This window comes from Gobio gobio (genome assembly GCF_949357685.1).
Source record: "Gobio gobio genome assembly, chromosome: 9".
NCBI classification, from domain to species: domain Eukaryota; kingdom Metazoa; phylum Chordata; class Actinopteri; order Cypriniformes; family Gobionidae; genus Gobio; species Gobio gobio.
Window position 1 is genome coordinate 11697967 of NC_137115.1, and position 24815 is coordinate 11722781.

Sequence of the window (24815 nt, forward strand, 5' to 3'; positions counted from 1 at the left end):
GTCCAATTTTTTTTTAATAATTATGAATGGAAATAAAAAATTAAGAACCTGCAACGTTATACAAAAACTGTATTTTTAAAAATATATATTTATATAAACATATTTACATCAACTGTTCATTCAGGTAAGTGAATAGTATTTAATATTCAAATGGAGTTTAAAATAGTTTATATCATTTGGAATAACTGTTTAAAATATTGATGTAAGCTCTTTATTAGTACTATATCCAATTGGCAATGAATGATATGGTTTTTAGAATTATGTTTAAATTTTCATTGTTATTAAAGCAAGTTTATATCTGTAAAAAATGAGAGATAATTTAATACAAAAAAGTAATAACGATAAAAAATGATAATAATAACCTATAGGCTATTTATACTCAGTCTATATTTATAATAGCCACTGCAGTAGATCACTGTTAGATCTACTGCAGTAATTATTTGGTATCCAGTGCCTTTTTTTTTTTTTTTTGCATGGCCTTTATCAAAGTGTTTATTATAGTTATGCATGGATGGAAATAAAAATTAAGAATTTGCAACATTATACAAAAACTGTATTTGTTTAAAAATATATATTTAAAAGCTATATTTGTAACTATATATCAGCTATATCCAGTTTAAAATGATCTGTTAGCTGGCTGTGTTGGCTGGTTTTGGGTGCTTGGGCAGAAGACCATATTAAATCATTAAAAGCTAACCGGTTTAAGCTGTTGTATATGTTTCCCCAGGGGGATTTGTAGCCACAGTACAAGCGATTTAGGTTTCAACGGTTTAGTTTCAATACCACAGCACTGGTAAGCATTTTAATACTGTTTATGACGGAGTTAATTGCGACTGGGTAGCCAATATCATCAAGTTATTTTTTTAGATAACTGCGCATCGAAATTTTGAAATCTGCACAATGTCTTTATAAATGTATTCTAAATCATTAAACGGCAAATTTTTTGTCTGCTGTGAGATATGCGCGCTTGCCGTTTCGCGCAGTTTTTTTTCAGGACTAAGCTGAGACGCGCGAGCTGCTTCAAACACTCACTCACTCACAGCTCGAGACTCCTGCACGCGCCGTGCAAGAACTGAAGCGCTCCGCCTGCCAATGCGCATCCTCTCTCTCTGTTTCACATCGCTTCAGTCGTAGGGGAGGGAGAGAGGCGTCTGAGGAGGAATCGTAGGTGAGGTTTGGACCACAGCCGGAGAGGTGGACGAGATCGCGCGCCTCGCACACATTTGAAGGATGCGCTGCCGCGCGCAACGGCGCGTCCTGTAGAGATACAGCGAGCTTGCTGGATTGAAGCGACTGGGTTTCTTTTTTTATCCATCTTTGGCTTTGTTCAAGAAAACCTGTCACTATCTGACACTCCGTGAGCACACAGCATCACTTTACGGACGGAAGAAGAGGAAGGAGGAGTGAGCGGTTTCTCTTCTTGCAACATCCAGAGTAAGTCGGTCTGATTTCTGCTGAACATGCTGCTTATCATTGCATTTACAGCTGCGCCGAGAGTTTCGTGTGTCCCACCTGAAGCAAGTTACACGGTAACGATGCACAGAACAACCCTGCAAGTGCTGGTTTCTATCACTACTGCATTCCTGTATTGGAACAAATGGTTGTGCCGCTGGCACTTAAACGATCAGAAATGGTGGCATGCCTGCATTGTGAACATGCATAGATGTTTGGATGTTCACCTGGGTTTCCACAGTAATGGATAGAACAAATAGATACAAAACTGTGATTTCCAGACCTTGAGAAGTCTTTGAAATGTATTAAAAAGTCATGCATTTTTTTATTACAGATCATGTTTCTAGTTATAGCTCTAAAATATCAAGAGAGCATTTTCTATGATGTTATCAAGTAATTACAAAGTCATGGACATCGTTGGTCAAAAGGTACAGGGAACGCCGAGCAAGTTCACAAATGTGTTTCTATGCAACTATGTTGAAAACTTTTTAACTGAGTTGGTTTCTTTCTTTGCAACGGTTTTGTCACATTTGCAACTCTCAAAGTGTTGACAAATGTTCAGATGAATGATGATATTTATCTCATTAGTGTTTTGTTCTCTCTTGGGGTGAATAGATAAGCTGTGATTGGGTTGAATAGTTGTCTGATTTAACAGTGCCACTGGCAATTCATTTATGAAGCAAGTTTATTTGCAAAACTTTGTTAGATGAACTGCCCCTCAAGAAGAATGCTGCTTATCACAGAAACAATAGTGCGATTCTGAACATTTTTGCTTTCGGCCCTGCAATATCATTTCTCTTTTAAAAGTTATTCCTCGGACTGAAAATATGTCACGAAAGTGTCCCATGAGCAAACTCTGGAAAGTTTTCAGACTGAGGTTTACTTTGATGTAAGCTCTCCGCTTCTTGCTGAAGCACAGTATTTGCTCGCATGTCTTGCTTTCAAAATGAAGACTTTTTCTGTTTGTTGAGCTGTTGTTGAACTGTGTGATTTGTTCTTTACTCTTTGATATATACTTTGTTGGACTTTTTTACCTTTGTTCACATGCTTTTTAGCTGACTTTCTTTAACTATCAGTACACTTTTGTCAGATAACCGAACCTCTAAATTAACCGGATTATGATTCTAAATGACTGAACCAACTAGTACATTTCAAGGGTCAGATCAAGTGCTATAGTACCTAATTGTGGTTAGAACAGCATATTGACTCAAAAAACATTTAGGTTAACTGCGGTTAAGTAATGCTGATAGTTTTCCACAAGACAAAATTATTTCTGAAAGTGAATTACATGTTTTCGATCACGATGGCCTCCAGCAGTCATCCGATTTCCCTGGAAAATATTAAGATTCATAAAGATGTGTCTCCCTTGTGCATTCATTTTTCTTTTGTCTCGCAGTTAAATTAGTGTGTAACACTTTAATGAGGTTGTTTTAGCTTTGCGAGTAAATATGAAATTGGAGCACCCTGCTGTTTTGTGGGTAGCGAGTTGATTAGATTCTCCTTTGTGCACACAGTAGGAACGTAAAAGGCTCCTTGCATGCATTGGGTACTTTGATTTTAGTACCTGCAGAATCCACATCAGGGGCAGCCAAATACCAGAGACTGAAGATCTGAGAGGAGAAATAGCGTCTGCGTGCATTTTCAGAGTCTGGTGGTTATTATATTAGAGATGTTATGTTTGCATGCCCGTAATACAGCTGCTCTTTGCATTAGAAGATATTAATATCCGTTTCTGTCTCCATTCATTGTCTGTTTCATCTTCTAAGCATTGCGGCAGTGCGCAATTAATGAAATTCAATGGCACTGCTGCTCTTTTATTTGTGTTTTGTCCACTAAGTTTTTTAGAGGATATGAATCAAATATTAGCAAGGCTCATTATTTTTGAAAGCATCCTCACTTTTTTACACAAGTGGCAAATTTCTTTGCAGATAAGATTCTTGGTGTGTCTTGGAGACTGAGGGTGAACCTACACTGGTCTCACGGTTCGGTTCGATTACGATTATCATGCCAATCGATTCGGTTCGATATCACGATGCATCACGATGTATATAATTTTGTCAGTCAGTTATATGAACTGAACCTGCTCAAAACATGCTTCTTGAATGTATCAAACATCAAACAGAACTCAAGTCTGGGCACAGAAGTCAACAGGAGCGTTTAAAACAAATACACAATATACTAAAAGCCACTTCAGGAGGTGGAACATACATACAAATACCACATATATATATATATATATATACATATATATATATATATATATATATATATATACATATATATATATATATATATATATATATATATATATATATATATATATATATATATATATATATATATATATATATATATATATATATATATATATATATATATGTGTGTATATATATATGTATATATATATGTGTATATACATATGTATATATAATATATGTATATATATATATATATATATATATATATATATATATATATATATATATATATATATATATAAATATGTATATATATATGTATATACATATGTATATACATGTGTATATATATGTATATATATATATATATATATATATATATATATATATATATATATACATATATATATATATATATATATATATATATATATATATATATATATATGTATATATATATGTGTCTATATATGTGTCTATATATATATATATATATATATATATATATATATATATATATATATGTGTCTATATATATATATATATATATATATATATATATATATATATATATATTTATATATATATATATATTAGGGATGCATACCAAAGTCCCGATACCAAGCTCATGTACTTGTACTCGTAAAAATACCCCCGATACCAAAGACCGATACCTCACGTGATGTAACTGACAGAATTTTCCGTGCACAGAGACACCGGTGGCAGCAGCAGACACAATGTCAGCCTCAGAGGTGTGGAAATACTTCAAAATGAATGACAACAACCCACACATTGCGAACTGCATGCGTTGTTCTGCATTAATATCAAGAGCAGGTATGAAACCCAGTACATATAATAAAAGTAACCTGATAAAACATCTGAAATTAAAACACAAAAAGAGCACAGAGAATTTGCTGCTAGCAGTTGCAGCATTCGGCAACAAATGCTGCAGCAAACCATAGCAAGACGAGAGAAAAAGTCAAGAGATAACCCAAGAGCTTTAAAAATAACAGAGGTGCTTATCCAATTCATTATTCTTGATGATCAACCACTGTCAATAATACTTTTTTCATTCGAGTAACAAAGAATCAGTCCTACATTCATTAGTCTCACTGTGTTGTGCTTGGAAAACTGCCACATCACCAAAAAAAAAAGAAGAAAATAAATTAATAAATGTATAAGTATCGGTATCGGCGAGTACTAGGAAAAAAATTGTGGTACTCGTACTCGGTCCTTAAAAAATTGTATCGGTGCATCCCTAATATATATATATATGTATAATATATATATATATGTTCCAAGTTTTTGGTCATTGTTAATGCATATAGAGAGCAAAAAATCTGTGTGTCATGCATAAATTACAAAGTCCTTTTAGGGCATACATATTTTCTGTGTAGCTGACACTATTGTGCAGCACTGGCAGGCAGTATATTTAGTCTTTTTGCCCGTTTTAGATCTTTTTGATGTTAGTAAGTTTTATTGAAGACAGAAGACAGCCTTACCTTTTCCATAATGTATTGATGATAGTTATGGCAGTGCATCCGAAAATGAGGTCATAGTAAGAAAGGAAGGATCAAGGATGATAGAAGCATTGAGGGTGATATGGCAGACATTGAGAATATAAGTCACAGATTGTTGTGGAAGTCAGGCATTTGGGTACATTATCCTATGCCAGTTTGGAAGATGTGATCATACTACAACCAAAGGTCAGATGCCATTTCCTGTTGGCCTCACTACACTGACAAGCAGGAATGCTCCAGGAATATGACTAAACGGGTCAAAACTGAGTTATGTGTGGAAAGTGTGTGGCGCACTGAAAACGTCTTGTTGATTTTCACTTGTGCTACAGTCAATGATTTGGAATTCCAAGAAAGAAAATGAAAGCGCCGGTGGGAGTGAACAGTTCTGCACGTGATCTACTGATGACGCGCAAATGAATGAACACAGACGCAGCCGGATCATTTCCATAATGACCAACGCAATCTACCCATTAGCATCTGGTTAGAGAAGTGCTTTTTTTGGACGGTAAATAATGGTGCAAACACAAGTAAATTGACAAGTGCAAACCTTTGTAAATCACCTCGCATGATTCATTTAAATACTCTACTCCCATACATTTTGAGCTTGAAAAGGGAAGCTCCAACAAATTTGTAGGTCAGCCGCAAAAATAACTGTCCAGGCATTTTTCAGCGCTAATTTATCACTGCGTGTTTTTAGTAAATCCTGACAGTAGTTTCTCAACGTCAAAAGGCGGTTTGCGCTGGCGCAAGCTGTTAGTAAATCTGGCCCTATGACATGGTTTCACTACTTTCCAGGCACTGAAGTTGCATCTGAATTTGTGTTTTTGATATTGTGAGTTGAAATTGAAATAAAGTAGCACAAGGTGAAATGGAATGTTAATAATGCTTTATAATGTTCACTATTTCAGATAGTGAAAATGCATTTGAATGTGTGTGTGAAGTGTCAGACAATTCGATTAAATGACAGCACTCTTAAAAAGGTCAGGTGTAGAAAACTAATTTAACTCTTTCCCCGCCAAACACGTATTTTACGTTATTTGTGAGAAAGCGCTTCCCTGCCAAACACAGAATTTTCCGGTTTCCGCGTTTTCACTGGTATACACTTGAGGTCGATTCTGAATGAGTACAGAATCTCCTGATCAAAACACAAGCGAGGAAGACGCAAAAAAACAAGCGATCGTATGTAAGCAGATGCATATGAAAAATAACCTGATCATCAACATTAAACATGATATAAACAAAACTGCCTGATGAATGAAATGTCGACCCAGGACGAGCTCTAGGACTGTGCAAGCATTAGGGGTGTTGATGGACTTGATCTACTCCATCTGTGTTTGATCATCGCTCTGAATCTCATCTGGATGCAGTCTTTGACAAAAAAATTATTTTCTCAGCTTTTTGTTCAAAATGTTGCTTTTTTTTATGAAACTTACCCATAATTAAAACCATCTGGGGCTCTTTAGTTATTTCTGACCCAAATTTTTTTAAATAAAAAATGTTAAAAATCGTAGCTTCATCGGAATGGTCCGAAACTTGTTGACTTTATTGGTACTTGGTATATGAACACCCAAAAAAATTGCGGACAGGATTTGAAAAGTCTAAGTGGTCGTAAAAAAATTGTCACACTCAGGACCTTCGGGTCAAAAATGACCCCCATAGGAAATGAAAATATGAAAATACAGAGTTTTTTTGTGCATACAATCTACAAATCAGCCAGAATGCAGAAAAAAAGGACTCAACAGTGAAGAGGTGAATCTCTAAAACATCAAGAGTGCAAAACAGACAAAAAAACTCACACACACACACAAAAACACAATTAGCTTTTGGAATGGCACGCGTTAATTTGTGTGCGTGTGTTTTTGTGTGTATAAGTGTGTGTGTGTGAGTTTTTTTGTCTGTTTTGCAATCTTGATGTTTTAGAGATTCAAGCCTTCACTGTTGAGTCCTTTTTTTCTGCATCCTGGCTGATTTGTAGATTGTATGCACAAAAAAAATAATTTCCCATTCATTTCCTATGGGGGTAATTTTTGATCCGAAGGTCCTGAGTGTGACTCTTTTTTTTTACGACCACTTAGACTTTTCAAATCCTGTCCCCAAATCCTGTGTTTTTTTGGGTGTTCATATACCAAGTACCAATAAAGTCACCAAGTTTCGGACCATTCCGATGAAGCTACGATTTTTAAAAACGCAAGATCCACTATAGTGGTAAAACTGTGCTATTGCGTGATAAAAATGCTCAATGTGTCCACCGGATGGCACCGATCTCATTTAAAAAATTGCTTTCATGACGCCTAGGCTTGACTCTAAAATGAAATACAGCTTTAATTAAAAAAAATATATAAATATATATATATATATATTTTTTTTTTTATTATATTCAATGGGAAAAAATGGGTCATAATTATTGCATAAATATTAATTCTAAATCATAAAATTATCTCAAAACACCAAAAAAGAAAAGAAAAAATATTATTGAACAAAAATATATTTCATTGATTTTACTCAAATCTTTTTTATCTTAATCCCGCCCTCCGGGTCATTTTTGACCCGGAGGTCCTGAGTGTGACCCATCAATGAAGAACCCCAGAGGGTTAGTGTTGATAAAAAATGAATCCATGAAGCTAGTTTTTTGTTTGTTTGTTTAAAAGCAGAGGGTCTATTCTTTCTTTTGATATATTGCATGTTCAGATATTCATACAAAATAAACAAAATATTCATGGGCCATTACATTTTTGTGAAAATGATCAAAAACCCTTGCGGTGGCTGGCAACTTTTTTTTTTTTAAACGCTGGCGGGGAAAGATTATTTTCACTAAAAGGAAAATTCTTTCATTAATTACTTACCCTCATGCCAGTCTCCTACGCAGTTTACGCTGTAAAAAGTGCAACTCCCGCATCATGCGTCATGGTGCTCACGTGAACAGCATTGGCTGCCACACATCTCGAAAGCGCTGCACTGCTTACAATGTAAACTGTGTAGGAGACTGGCACAGGCTAGAATGAAATTGTTGAATAATGTTTTTAATAATGTTTTGTTTGTTTTTGCACACAAAAATATTCTCGTCACCTCATAAAATTAAGGTTGAACCACTGGAGTCACATGGACTATTTTAATGATGTCTTTCTTACCTTTCTGGGCCTTGAAAGTGTTAATTAAATAGCTGTCTATGAAGGGGTCAGAGAGCTCTCGGATTTCATCAAAAATATCTTCATTTGTGTTCCGAAGATGAACGAAGGTCTTAAGGGTTTGGAATGGCATTAGAGTAATTAATGACAGAATATTTATTTTTGGGTGAACTAACACTTTAATAATCATGACAGGCCTAGTAAAAAGCAAGAAAATATATAAGTACATGTTTGAAGTATACATGAGAGTTTGAGCCTCAAAAAAGAAGATGCACACCTGTATACCAGGGTCAAATGCATGCATTTTAGATAATAAACAGAAAACTAGACAAACATGGCGTAATGTGCCATGGTGTTATAAACACCCCGGTGAGGCCGCATGCGGTGTTCGCCGCAGCTCCTGTGCATGACCCGTTTGAGTAGTTACTTAGCAACGCCTCAGACACTCTCCAACTGGGTCAGACCTTCATTCAGGAGACTTAACACCGCCGACACATACTTGCTCACATGACCTGTTCATGTGAAGTCTTCAAAAACTTTATGTCAGGGTTTCTGTTGTTTCTTCCATATTCAGTTAAAAGTGAAAAACAGAAACATTGAAGATGTGATCTGTGCCATAATGACACAGGGAAAATCATTGAAGATGTGGTGTGTGTCGTAATGACACAGACCTGTTTTTATAAGCGTGGAAAATAATAATCAAATGGAAATGCATTACCTCTTTGAAGAATGCTGTTTTGAAGAAGCTGCGTTTTTGGATCAATATTTCTATCTTTCCCTAAATGCAATATTTTACACTTCTTAAAACTTTGCTTATCTTTGAAATTGGCTTACACTGGATAAATCTCCCACAGAAATAATACATGTCTAAGGCATATTTCATCTCAAAACAAATAAAAAAAGGAAATTAATTGAATAGAAAATGAATACTAATAGATGAAAAAAAAAAAATCTCAACACAGGAGAGAATTCAGACACATTTATTCTTCTTTTAAGCCATACATTAACATTTGGTGCAGTACCAAAAGTTATATTTGTTACAATTGTACTTTTGTATTTGCAAATTTACATTTTAAATGTTCCTACATTATAAGTTGTGAGGATGAGATTTTTTGGTAACACTTTGCTAACCTAAACCAATCCCTTTAGTATGTAGTTACTTACTTAATATTACTATTAGTATTTAAATGTTTAATTACAATGTAACAAAGACACTATAAAATAAAGGGTAACCAATTGTGTCCCCTTCATATTACAGGCTACTGAGAATTATGCTTAATTATCATGGAAATAATCATGCAAATGAAAAAAATATTAATGCTTAATAAGTATGTATTAGTAGTTCATTGCATGTAACAAACTGCAAACAGTTATACTAGTTATAGTATAGTGAAAAGCTGTATCACCCCGCTTGCATGTGTTCATGGTGTTCCAGAGTGATGTCTGTGTATATATATATATATATATATATATATATATATATATATATATATATATATATATATATATATATATATATATATATATATATATATATATATATATATATATATATATATATATATATATATATATATATATATATATATATATATATCAGGGGCGCTTCCTCCCTATCAGGGAAGGCAAGGAATCCCCATTGACTTAAAACAGACAACCTTATGTGTGCAGTGGGTTTAGTGGGGGGTGATTGAGAATGAATGGGGGTAAGTCACATGACAGGAGGCATTGCCTCCATTGTGTTATGATTGGATATGATTGGTTTGTGCGATAAATCCCACCTTTTATTTTTGTGAGCGTTCACAAATCGGTCTGAATAAAGACTATGATGGTGTTAATGGGAAGACTAACTAAAAAGAAAGTAAACCACTAAGCCACTTAGATATCACTGCTTTATCATGTCAAAATCAAACTTGAAATGGCCTGAAAACATGATGACGGTGAGGGTTTTAGTGCGCAATCAGCTTGGGGAAATTAAAGATACATCTTTGTGTACAAGCTTGATGATCGATGATGATCCAAAAATACATTGACTGTAAAAAGAAAAGCTGAACATTAGTTCACAAATAATATATAGTGTTTAAACTATGACTGCCTTTAGTTATTATTGTGGAATAAATGTAAAAATGCGTAAAAACGCTAGCTTGATTAAATTTATACTATATAAGTACATAGTGTAAAAATACAAAATAGAATGGTATTTGGTCTCTTTTTTATGTAATGTGTATTAAACCAGGACAATTAAGTATAAGGGGGCGGCAGTGGCTCAGTGGTTCATGTAGGTTGTCTACAAACCGGAAGTCCATGAGCAAGTCACCTAACCCCAGCTGCTCCCGATGAGCTGGATGACGCCTTGCATGGCTGACACCACCGTCGGTGTATGAATGGGTGAATGTGAGCCAAAATGTAAAGCACTTTGGATGGCCATGGGTCTGTTGAAAGCGCTATATAAATGCAATCCATTTACCATTTATAACAGGGACACACATTTACATTTGAAATATATATATAAAAAAATCTGCCAATTTTAAAACACCACCACACACCACTGATATACTGTAGATACAACTAGACAACCGTTCAAAACTACAGAGCCCCTAAAGGGACATGTTGATGGAAAAATACGAGATGGGAGGAAAAAATATATTTGAGAATATAGTTGTGATTCAAAATTTGAAATCCTTTTAGTCACTTTATTTCCCAATTTAGCCAATATTGACTTTTTTTGTCAATATATTTCAATGTTTTTGCGTTCGCTCACAAAAGTTTTGTGTTCCCCTGAGAAACTTTGCATCCGCTCACAAAACTTGTTCTTGTTCTTTGTGAGTGAATGCAAAGTTTCTCGAAGGGAAACATTTGCTACAAAACAAAACAGAGTTTGGTAAGAGTTTTTTAAATATTTTTTGAAAGAAGTGCTCACCAAGGCTGCATTTATTTGATCAAACATACAGTAACAAAAGTTGACTTTTAAAATGTTCTGTTTTAATATATTCATGTGATGGCAAAGCAGAATTTTCAGCATCATTACTCCAGTCTTCAGTGTCGCATGATCCTTCAGAAATCATTCTGATGCTTATTTGGTATATCAAATCAGATAACATTTCTTATTATTATCACAGTTGAGTTCTTTTCTTAGGATTATTTTATGAATAGTAACAATGGAAAAGTCTTTACTGTCACTTTTGATCAATGTAATGCATTTTTTTTTAAAATCTTAATGACCCCAATCTTTTGAACAGCAAGACATTGTCAAATTTGTTCTGAAACATGAGCAGTATGACTCAGTATGAATTTCTTGTTTATGTATTGAATTATTTCATAAAATAAATAGCAGATTTGCAATCAAGCTGTTGTACTGAATATCAGCATGACAGTGATTACAGTACCACAGCACCCTTGCTCATCTGAGTTTGCTTAACTGAAATGTGTTTGCGCTGTAAATTAGTTCGCATTTATAAAGTGTAAGGATTAAAAAAGAGAAATAAAGGGTTTGAGCAGTTTTTTTTTATCTGAACCTTCTTAAAGGGGTGGTCGATTGCCCATTTTTACAAGATGTAAAATAAGTCTCTGATGAACCCAGAGTGTGTATGTGAAGTTTTAGCTCAAAATACCCCACAGATTTTTTTTTATAGCATGTTAAAATTGTCACTTTTTGAGGGAGAGCAAAAATGTGCTGTTTTTGTGTCCCTTTAAATGCAAATGAGCTCCTGCTCACGGGGCGGAGCTTCAATAACTCCAGTTAGCAGCTCTGATTACCTCATGCAGACAGGCAATGAAACAGTTCAGCCTTTTATGTCAACCGAAGTCGGACAATGATGGAGAGACTCAAGAAGTGACAACATGTAGAATGCAACAAGATGTTCCTGAATGGATAGTTGATGAATTTATGTAGCTTTTGTGGAGTTAACTATCTTCAAGTCATTGATTACTTAGCATATTCTGCCATGATAATCTCACCCCCTTTGTCATGTGTTCCAGGGGGTGGGGTTTATGTAAATTTCAGGGTTATGATGTCACTAAGCTGGGAGGAAGCTTGTGTAGTCCCTACCAGCCTTTTGTTGTAGTCCTTAAAAAGTGATTTCTTTAAAATGAAAAATCTCCCTTTGCTTTGAACTTTGAGCGTCGTAACTTTGCAGATATTGTTTATGCTCAAACAGCAACAGTACACCCTAACTAAAGTTTAAAAAGTGAAATCACAATCAACCACCCCTTTAAGGCTGATGCAACTAATGCCTGTTAATAATTGCGCTGTTGTGTTAAAACCCACATCCATCTTACTCATGTGTATTCCAGCCAAAAACATAAAAACCACCACTGCAATTTGGATCAGGATCAGAAAACAGGATCAGAACAATTGCATATTAATAAGCTTTTTTTTTACTTATGGACTGGATGACTGCAGATAAAAACATGAGTTTTAACTGTGAAATATCTGTTAGGGGAAAAAAGACTTCCCCTTTGGCATATACTGCAATAAGGAATACAGCTCCTTGCCCAAGTTCACTCTCTGTTTGACACATAAGCTCTCTCTCACACACACACACACAACACACCGGATGCATGCTTCTGTAATTGACTGTGCTAAAGCAGTATATGCTTTTTTGCGCTATTAAACATGAGGTCAGATTCGTCCATCTCCTCTGAGGTTCAGAGCCACTACAGAACACCATGCACTTTGATGTAAATTACTCTAAAATGTTATTCGAGTAATTTTACCCTGTATCTCTGTGAGGGTTTTTAGAGAGGCTGCATGGCGAGATTAGTATGAGAAAATGTGTCTTTCCGCCTTAACTCTGTCTTGCTAGCTTTTAGGTTGAGTGGTGCGCAGGGGCGGCACATATTAAAATGTGGTAGGGGCAGTGATGATGGAGTTTGGAAGCGTGTGTGTGTGTGTAGGGATAGTAATACCAGTACGTTTTGACAGGGACATTTTTTGGTCCCCATGAGGAAAACAGCTTATAAATCATTCTAAATGAAGTGTTTTGAAAATATAAAAATGCAGAATGTTTTGTGTGATGGGTTTAGGGGTAAGGTTAGTTTAGGGGGATAGCATTTACAGGTTGTACAGTACAAAAACCATTACGTCTAAGTCCCCATAAAACATGGAAACCAGTGTGTGTGTATGTGTGTTTGCACAGATGTTATGTTTGTGATGTCATTACATGAGAATTTAATAGCTCATGAATTTTAATTAGGCTATGCTTAAATATTTTATAATATATAATATAATCAAATAAATGAATAATATGTGATACCAGGTGTGTAATACAGTATAGTGATGTCCAATAGTGATCTCCGGAGGGGATATTTGTTTTTAATGACCCTACAAGTTTGATAAAACTATCAAAATATTTTAAATATGAGGGAAGAACAAAACACTAAGTGTGGCTAAGATACAGTATTTATCTGACAAAATGATTTGGCTATGAAGGCAAACCACAGCTACTGTTTATATTCTACTATGAAAACATGCACAGAAAAACAAAAAAAGCTCACAGGAAAAAAGCATACATTGACTAGAGCATAATCAGTTATTGATATTTAATTGGTTCTCTTTTATTTTTGCATGTGTTCATTACTTCTATGTATGACAGTGTGGCCAAAAATAATATCCGACATGTTTCATTGCGTTATCACAAATAAAAAATGGACTCCAAGCATGCAATATGCTTGCAAAATTTTTAACAAATTACTAATAATATTTGAATAAAGGATTTTTCTAGGCCGAACATCAATTATAGCTACTACTGTAACTCTGAATTGCAATTTTTTTTTGATAATACGCTGAAAATATTGTAACTTTAAAATGATAACATCTAAATGAACTGGTTTAATTTGTGTAAAAAATATTACTGAATCAACCTAAGTACATTAATTTATAGCAATAATATGTATATGTTATGGGTTAAATCAAGTAAATAACAGCTCTTTAAGATAGCCATTGCAGGTTACCACGTTTTACAGTGTATTATTATTAGGAATAACAACATCATTCAACATAATTTAAACAATTTCAGGTTTAAACAATATTCAAGTGCTCCAGTTAAATTTATGATATATTTTATTTTGGGGATTTTGTAAGTCAGTATAGATTGGCTTGAGGGTATGTATCATGATGATTCATTGGTTGTGGTAACACAATGGATTCTGGACCTAATTCGCCTTAATACAATGTTTTAGTTTTAATAATCTACAATTGTAATGTATATTATCATAAATGGGGATTAAAAATATTAAAAATGACTAAATCAAGAGGTGGATAGCCTTCTCATTTTAATACCTTCTAACAAAATTAAAACTCCAGTTCATCAATTGGACACACTCCTGTATGAGAAACATCCCTGCCGTGAGCTATTTCAAAAAGTGGCCAAAACCAAATCGACCATGACAAAGAGTAGTGAAGACATGTTCTCACCATGAATGATGTCTGTGGTGATAGGCTATACTATATTTAAAAAGTAATTTTGAAGGTATCCCAATAGGCAAAGTCTATTAAAGTAAGTTTTTTTCAGTGTAATATCAGCCCACTGTATATGCTTTAAAATTCACACAGCAGTTTAATAATTTAGGTTTTAATTTTCATCACAGTTTGACATGGTCTGATGTCTACATTTTTACATCTCAGGTTTGTTTCAGGTTTAACCCATTCTTATATAAAACGTAAGGGTTTAGTATAACAGTAACATAGAAAACAATTTATCTGTGGTGGTGTGTGAGTCAGAACTAGCTTTGTCAAAAGCCCTATTGTACACATTTGGTAATACCATATATGATAAAGTTTGTTACCCAGCAGCTTTTCATTGCTCAGTTGTGTATGCGGGTTCTTTCTCTGTGAATAGTGCTTGTGCCTTGCGGTGATGCAGCTGTGCGTGACAAACGGTCATATGCACTTCTTTGTCAAAATGCCCATCTTGGTAAGCTTTGTCTTTAGTGAATATAAACAGATGGAACAAAAGATCTGTATGCCCAATGCGTTACCTGATAGACTTATCACTCTCTATTACATCATTAATATTAATTAAACGTTATTGGCAAGAAAAAGCTGTTAACTGCTATTAATGTATTTCTTTGGGTCTGAGAGACCCCCATTTCATTTTAATATGTTGAAAAAAGAAAGAAGAAACATTGCAGTGTCAGTTTGTGACCGTCAGTAAAATTCTAATTCAAAAACAAAATTTAAATATTAATTATAATTTAATATTAAAATAGATGCTATTTTGAAATGTATTATAATTCAAATATTTTAAAATATAATTATGAAGTATTATTATTTTAAGCAAATTATCAATCAATTCTATTTTAATAATTAAATGTTTTTTTTCTTCATTTTTTTCAATAATATCTTTAGTTTTTGCTGTGGTATCAAGATTTGTATTAGGAATTAAAATTGTCAATATTAGGTAAAACTTTAGAATAATGGTCATTAGTTAACAGTAGTTAATGTATTAACTAACATGAACTAACCATGAGCAGTTCATTTGTTACTGTATTTGTTCATCTTTGTTAACGTTAGTTAATATAAATACAGCTGTTCATGGTTTGTTCATGTTAGTTCACATTGCATTAACTAATGTTAACAAGATTTTAATAATGTATTAGTAAATGTTGAAATTAAAATTAACAAAGATTAAAAAACGCTTTATAAGTGCAGTTCATTATTAGTTAATGTTAACTAATGTAGTTAACTAATGTTAACTAATGACCATTATTCTATAGTGTTACCCAATATTATGACAGTACTGTGTGCATTGAATATACCGTTATATAATTAATCATATACCATAACATAAGCTACCGCTCACCCTACCTAAAGGTTATTGACATGAACCAGCGGTCCAGGGATCAGGGTTAATTGAAAGTGACAGATGCACTGTAAGGCTTGAAGTAACTGTGTCAACACACAGAGGGTAAACCAGCAGCGTTTTTTCTGAGATAAGATAATAGGACCTGGAGGGCTTTTCACTGACTGAGATATGCAAGTAATAAAATGAAAATGGACAAGAATGTCTGCAGGATCTCTCGCAGAAGGAGCCTTAAGTAAAGAACTTAAAATGAATGTTCCAGGCAGTTGCTTATGCTGCTGTTTATAATCCCCACATTAGTTGTATATTTTGATTCTGAAAATCATTTAATATACGCTTATGCATTTGAGTAATCGTCTACGTGATATATCATTTAAGGTTTTTATATTCATAGCTTTACAGCAGTGCTGGTAATATATTCCAATATGTACAATATGAGAGAACTGAGAGTCTTACAACTGTTATGAGTGTCTGTGAGTAGGGATAGTTCACCCAAAAATGAAAATCTGCTTTTAATTTACTCACCCTCAGGCCACCCAAGATGTAGGTATCCTCAGTAGAACAGTTAAGACGATTTTTTAGCTAAAACCGTGGTCCTTGGTGACTAATATAATGCAATGGCTACCGTCACTTTGAGAGTCAAAACAAAACGAAATTAATACCCGTGGATGTGAACGAGCTCAGGACCGTTTGCTGAGGCTGTGGATTGCAGGTAATAACGTTCAGTTTCTTGCACAGAGCGATCGTTTCGCTTCATAAGACCTCAATGTATTGTCGGGAGCCACGGGTATTAATTTTGTTTTGCCTGTATATGTTTTTTTTTTTTTTTTACTCTCAAAGTGATGGTAGCCATTGGCTTGCATTATATGAATCATAAAGGACCACGGTTTCAGCTAAAAATAATGAATTATAATGAATTATAGCTCCATTTATACTTATTTATAAGTAAGTATTACTAATCTATATTTCATGGTACAGCAAACAAGTGTCTCTTGAACTATTTTATATCTGATCATTTATAAATTAGTGTATAATTGATTATGAGCAAGCGCATTGAAAAGCAGATGAAGTGAATAACACTGATTATCTCTTCATCACAGCACCTGCTAGTGGATGGGATATATTAGGCAGCAAGTGAACATTTTGTCCTCAAAGTTGATGTGTTGGAAGCAGGAAAGGCCAAGGCTTTGCTCTAGAAGTTAATGCTGGTTCTAATAGAAAGGTGTCAGAATACACAGTGCATTGCAGTTTGTTGCGTATGGGACTGCATAGCCACAGACCAGTCAGGGTGCCCATGCTAACACCTGTCCAACAGTGGGCACGTGAGCATCAGAACTGGACCACAGAACAATGGATGAATCACATTTTCTTTGACATCACGTGGATGGCCGGGTGCGTGTGTGTCACTTACCTGGGGAACACATGGCACCAGGATGCACTATGGGAAGAAGGCAAGCCGGCGAGGCAGTGTAATGCTTTGGGCAATGTTCTGCTGGGAAGCCTTGGTTCCTGCCATCCATGTGGATGTTACTTTGACACGTACCACCAACCTAAGCATTGTTGCAGACCATGTACACCATTTCATGGAAATGCTGTTCCCTAGTGGCTGTGGCCTCTTTCAGCAGGATAATGTGCCCTGCCACAAAGCAAAAATGGTTCAGGAATGGTTTGAGGAACACAACACCACATTTTAAGGTGTTCACTTGGCCTCCAAATTCCCCAGATCTCAATCCAACCGAGCATCTGTGGGATGTGCTGAACAAACAAGTCCGATCCATGGAGGCCCCACGTTGCAACTTACAGGACTTAAAGGATCTGCTGCTAACATCTTGGTGCCAGATAGTGGAGTCCATGCCTCGATGTCTCAGGGCTGTTTTGGCAGAAAAAGGGGGGACCAACACAATATTAGGAACACATTAGGGTCATAATGTTATGCCTGATTGGTGTATAAGTAATTATAAAAAATAATATAAATGTAACTATAACTGTTCTTATAATGCAGTATGACTTAATGAGTCTTTAAATAGGGGAGAGCAGGGGCGAAAGTACCATTTTTCAGAAAATCGTAATTTTAAAAGATAATGTTTTAGACCGAGATATATTTTTGCTGTGGCCAATAACTCACAAGTGTGGTCTATCAATAGCAGGTGGTATTTTGTACAAATGTAGAATGACTACAGTATAATTTTACTTTGAACATAAGCTGCACATTGTTACTTTTGACCCCATCAGGTGGGACGAAAGTAACACAACAATACAAGCTAGATTTTTTGGTGCTACTCTTGTTTTTATTAAACATACCTGACTATGACCTTGTTAATATGTAACTGCAAACATATTTTGTCCTTTATCTTTGCAAAAAAAAATATTAAATTACATTTTCATTTTATATGTTAAAGTTCATCAAATGTTTCAAATGTAATATGACAGTACAAACTTGAATTGTTTTGAAAAAAAATTATTTGCAATGTCAATCTATTTGATAAGTTTTTTCTTCAACAGTATGAACAATATAAAAATTAAATTAAATTAAATTTGCATAATATGCATTATATATATATAATAGCGGGACAAAAGTAACAAGTGTTACTTTCGTCCCGACAGGAAGTCCTGACATTTAAACATGATTTACTTTTATACTGAAAAACTCTGAAAAGACAAACCTTCAGGGTGTGTAACAGCACTAAAAAACCCGTAGATTGATCATTACTGTGACACATGAAACAACAAACACAACTTGTAATTAGAAAAAAAGTACCGCTTCATTAATTTACTTGCTGTAGTTGAAAACAGCATTTCGGACCTAACCGCCGGAAACGAGGACGGAATCACATGATATTTGGCAGATCCGTCAAGGGTTGCGTGCTGAACGTGCTGTCATAGCTTGAAATGCAAATGTATTCAGGGCTTGGAGAAAATCGCGTTGTTACTTTCGTCCCGTGTTACTTTCGCCCCGGTTCTCCCCTATATGTATAGAAAGTGTTTAATAAAAACACCTACATCTTGGATAGCCTGAGTGAACAGGGTGAACTATCCCTTTAAGTTTGTCATTGTTGTAATAAGGTTTGGTCCATCTGCGACTGGTTAGCAGACTTGATTTTTGGATTTTCCCTAGAAAATCTCATATTTTGATGTACTGACTTAAGTGCATAATGTTTGCGAGTGTACTCCTAAAAGTAAACTTTTATCAGATGTGCATACTTAAAATGTAAAGTATTTCTGTTCTTGGAAAATGGAGCAAAAATATTGATGACTCATCTTGGATGCATAAAAATGCTTGGCCAATGAAACATTCTGCAGAATGAGAGAATTATACATCCCACCTGCCACTGATCTGGAGCATCAACAGTCAGCAGACAGTAGCTCAGAGATACAAAATCCCAAACAAATAATTAGACAGCCTGTCATTCAGACATGTCAACATTTTTCTGATAATGACCACGAGCCTCTTCACCAGAACTGTCACTCTCATTTCTTGACACAAATCTGTATGACCTTATTTTCAAAAATAAATACAAGTTTATTCCCCCATCTGATTCTGGCAGGTCTTCACGGCTTGGTGAAGGTTCATATGAGAAATCCCCCACAACTAAACTCTGAATCTTTTATTTTTTAAATCAATATCACAAAAAAGACTAAAATCCTCTTTGTCTTACAGTTTCGTGTGGTCTTTTATTGTCTCCTTTGAGTAATGTGTTTGGTGTTTGTGTTTGGTTAATAACCTACATGTGCTGTGTGTGCCTGTATTTGTAGACATCTTGACCTTGTCAAGATTCTGCAAGTGTGTCTATTCTTGTACAATAGATTATCAGGTTGTTTTGTTTCCTTTTGTGCGGCTTGTTCGTTTTGAAGATTATAAAAATAAGTAACTATGACTTCTCAGACTTAAGCCCTATTCAGACAGTAATTGTTTCTTGCGGGGTCGTAAGGTATTTTCATCATTTACAGGGGCTAGTCTGTGATTTGTTTTGCCTTCTGAATCCAGAATGTCATTGTTTTTCTAAAATCCCCGGCCAAATTACCCACTGTTTTTAGACAAACACCATGGACATGTGGTAATTTAATTGCCGTTCGAAATCCATCATCGAATATTTTATGATAAATTAATGTCTTTGTGCCTAAATGCAACATGTTAGCATAGGTGAAGAACACAGGAAAGGAGTAGATTTATATATAGTTGGCTGTTGCTGGTGAAATTTAAATGTATTCTGTGCTGTTAACCGTCTCTTTATTGTAGTTAGATATTAAAACAGTGATTCTCAATGCACTTAAAAACCAGAATTGAGAAACACTGATCTAACACACTTACATATTGTGACTCCTTAAAATGCATGATTTTGTTTTGTTCTGCTTTTTATTGCAAAAAAAAAATACAAATAGCAAGCCAATACAGATATGATAGAATTTGATGTCACTTAGTCAATGGACAGAAATAGAATACCATAAAATGTCACATTCTTTTCTGAAATGATGCCACTGGCTACATAGATGTGGCGTTTTCTTAATATGCAGGAATTATTATTTTATTTTTTTCTCCCCCAAATTTTTTTGATACATGTTTGGAAGCTTGTTTCAGCCATAGAATAAAAATAAAAATAAAAAAGGTAATTGCGACTTTTTGTCTCACAATTGACTTTTTTTTCTCAGAATTGCATGATATAAAGCTAATTGTAAGCTATAAAGTCAGAATTGTGAGATATAAACTCACAATTGAGAGAAAAAAAGTCTTTATAACTTGCAATTGTGTTTTTAAAAGTACTCAAAAATTTAAAAATTATATTAACTTAAACGTAGATGTAAACGTACAATTGTGAGATAAAAAGTCGCAATTATCTTTTAAAATGTTTTATGCTGTGGCGGAGTTTATTCCCCCTCAGAATTTGACTCTATATCTCGCAATTCTGACTTTATATCTCACAATTATGACTTTATAACTCGCAATTGCGCATTTGTGAGGAAAAAAAGTCAGAATTACCAGATGTAAACAATTGTGAGATAAAAAGCCGCAATTATCTTTTCAAAAGACATTTCGAGATAAAGCCCTTTGTGTGAATGTTTGTCTCAAGTACAGTAAAAATGTTTAGAAATCAGTTAACTGTTGTTTTATATTCATTAACTGGTTGAGTTACACTAGACACGCTTTGAGAGAATGTATTTTTTCCCCATATAGAGCATCTATAACATTTTCTACAGAGATTTAACAAAGATCACTGAAATATTGTATGAAGAGAGTCAACAGATATAATTAAGTGCTCTGAACTAGAAGGAAGCTCCCAGTGCTCCCCGAGAGTACATTTTATATGATTATTTTAGAGTAACGCTTTAAAGTAAAGAACAAAGAGGATTTTTGACTTGCCTGGAAAGTAGGCTAACTTTTAAACAAACGTTTGAACTGCAAGCTCTAAGTGTAAGAGGCACTTTAGGGTCTAAACTAACCTCACTAACCATTCACATGGGAAACTGCATTGAAAAGTCACTCCATCTTATGTCGCTAACAGTTATTTCTGGGCAGAAGATGCCACGAAGGGGAGGAGAACCTGGTTGCATGCCCAGAGTGCAGTTCACTCTCTGACCTAATGATATTTGGCTCAGACTGGTACATCTGCGGTCTCAGAATCTCATGACTCCAGCATATCTTGGCTTATTGTATGGAAAATCCCATAGAGGATGGTGTTTTGGCCTTGTTGATTCATGCTCATTACCAGGGATTGACACACAAACCCGCCTCCCCTCACTCACCCGTTTAATTTGCTCCGGATAAATATTGTTGGTCTTACAGGGCTTGAACTTGGCATTGGGATTGCGCAGAATTTTTTACTCATTCCTGCAGATTTTGTGCTCACACCCAAAGTGTGTGTATATAAAGCCACCTCTCAGTACTACATTGACTTCTTTTGCACTGCTTATTGCACTTAAACAGTCAAATACACACAAAATAATGTCAAAATGGCTGTCTTGGCGAGTATTCATGTAAACACAGTTTGAGAAAGAAAACGCATGTGTAACAGTATAATGGATCTGTGTGTCAGGTCTTAAAGGGTTAGTTCACCCAAAAAAAAATTAATTATCCCATGATTTACTCACCCTCAAGTCATCCTAGGTGTATATGACATTCTTCTTCCAGACGAATAAAATCGGAGTTATATCAAAAAAGTCATGGCTAATCCAAGCTTTATAATGGCTTTGACTTGATGGTTCGTTTTTGAGTCCATAAAAGTCCATCTATCCATCATAAAAGTTTTCCACACGGCTCCGGGGGTTAATAAAGGGCTTCTGAAGCGAAGTGGCGTGTTTGTGTTAGAAAAATATCCATATTTAAAACTTTATAGACTAAAATAGCTACCTTCCGGCAGATTGCCATATACATCGACTTACGACGAAAGAGTAACCCTTGACCCTTGAACCCTTGACGCATGCGTATTGACGAGCAATGAAACAGAGGATAGAGCAAAACAAAACGTAGCGTCGGGGGTTACTCTTTTAGCGCAAGTCGACTGGCACACTGCTGACCCCAGGAAGTTAGTTATTTTAGTCTATAAAGTTTAAATATTTTTCTTACATAAACGTGCCACTTCGCTTCAGAAGGCCTTTATTAACCCCCCGGAGCCGTGTGGGTGACTTGAGGGTGAGTAAATCATGGGCTAATTTTCATTTTTGGGTGAACTAAACCTTTAAAGTGACAGCTGCCTAATATACCTGCTGCCAAATTATGAGATAATATTAAAAATATTTATATGACAGTTTTTCTCCGTAGTATTGATGTCAAAAGTGTGGCCAGTAAAAATGCTAGTAACTTTGGAAATCCACTAGCCACAGTGTCTGGTTAGCAAAAAAAAAAAAATAATAATGTCAAGTAATGCTCATTTCCGTTTATATTTTTTGGACAAAATTGTAATACATTTTTCCAGCTCCAATGCTTTATTGCATTATTTATCATATATTTATATATCAACCAACACAGACATGTAGTGTCAGTGAATGCACAATGTCTTACCTAAAATAAAATAAAGGTGAAAGCTGTTCACATCACATTTTACTGATGTAATCTGCTGTAATTTGAATGAAACATTCAATGAGACAAATGTAGTGTTTTGTTAAGAATTGATTGCATTGTGAAAAGTGGTATGGCAAATAGGGCCAAACTTACTAACAGCTTGCACCAGCACAAACCCTCTTTTGGAGTTAAAAAACTACTGTCAGGATTTGCTAAAGGCATGCAGTGATAAATTAGCACTGAAAAGGTATGGACACAGTTATTTTTGCGACTGACCTTATTGCATATGCATTTGTAGAAGTTTCCCTTTCAGGTGGTTTTATGGACCCAAAAAAATCACTGCCATTATAAAGCTTGTAAGAGCCAGGACATTTTTAATATAACTCCGATTTTATTTGTCTGAAAGAGGAATGTCATATACACCTAGGATGACTTTAGAGTGAGTAAATGGGATAATTTAAATTTTTGGGTGAAACTAACCCTTTAACCCTCTGGGGTTCTTTAGGTCAAAAATGACCTGAAGCGTTTTATACATTTAAAAAAAAATCTTAGCTTCATCGGAATGGTCCGAAACTTGGTGACAAAAAAACTCTGTATTTTCATATTTTTGCCAATTTCCCATTCATTTCCTATGGGGGTCATTTTTGACCCGAGGTCCTGAGTGTGACTATTTTTTTTTACGACCACTTAGACTTTTCAAATCCTGTCCCCAATTTTTTTTGGGTGTTCATATGCCAAGTACCAAAAAAAATTTACAAAACGCTTCGGGTCATCTTTGACCCGAAGTACCCAAGAGGGTTAAAGCTCCAATCTCCTCCCGAAAATCCCCCATAAAGTCAGTTGGTGCCTCAGTGACTACTTCACTCAGAAGCTATCAATCTCAGCTGTCAAACATAACAGCACCTCCCCCATTTTTCCAGCATTGCTAACTAAAACCAAACTTATTTAACACTTGAACTTACATCAGCGTGATATAAACTACCTAAAATGACAGAAACTATCTTTGGAAAAAATTTATTTGAAGTGTAATTTGATTGTTTGGTTTGTCTCGCATCCCATTCGAATACATGGAGAGGGCAGGGTTTATGACCAATACTGGGACCAACCACCTGGGGCGATCGAAACGTTTTGGCTTCATTTTTCAGGACTTGTCTGGCATACCAGAATGAAAGCAAGTGGTTTGAGGGGAGAAGATTAAAAGGAGGATTCAGAATCAGAACATAATCCAGACATGAGGTCAAGGCTTGTCTGATTGGCTTCAGCAGTTAACCACTGCTGGTAGATGACGCAACTACACCACTATCCTGACAAAAAAGACAAAAGGCTTGTTCGACTTGAAGCAGCACTGCACAGACCGATCGGTATAAGACATTAAAGTACTGCGACAGCGATTAGAGAGCAGATGGCTCTGTATGCTTTTGAATAGCTCTCGCAGTACCTTGTATGTCATACACAGATCAGTTTGTGCAAGTCGAACAAGCCTAACATCTTGATTTATATAGAGTGGTGAATTTACTTCAGTGATTGGCTTAAAACATTTTTCTATGAATCAGAAGTCGTCATCATCCATGTTGCGGTCTTTGGGTTGAATGGGAACACAGCTTTTTCAAGGTGCATTGAAAGTACTGGAAAAAAGAATGTCACAAAGACTTTTTTTGCATTTGGAGTAACAGATGACTTGTGCATGACGAAGGTAAATAGGGTAAATTTGAACCTAGAATGAG

At 35.1% G+C, this 24815-nt stretch overlaps 1 protein-coding gene across 1 annotated transcript in view; it reads left to right on the forward strand.

Annotated features, from left to right (window-relative positions):
* The first annotated feature begins 1126 nt into the window (after positions 1-1126).
* The window catches only part of cntn5 (contactin 5), a 460526-nt gene continuing 436837 nt past the window's right edge, over positions 1127-24815 (forward strand). The window contains exon 1 of the mRNA XM_079825767.1: positions 1127-1434. The gene's annotated coding sequence lies outside the window, so the exon portion shown is untranslated. The remainder of the gene's footprint in view (positions 1435-24815) is intronic.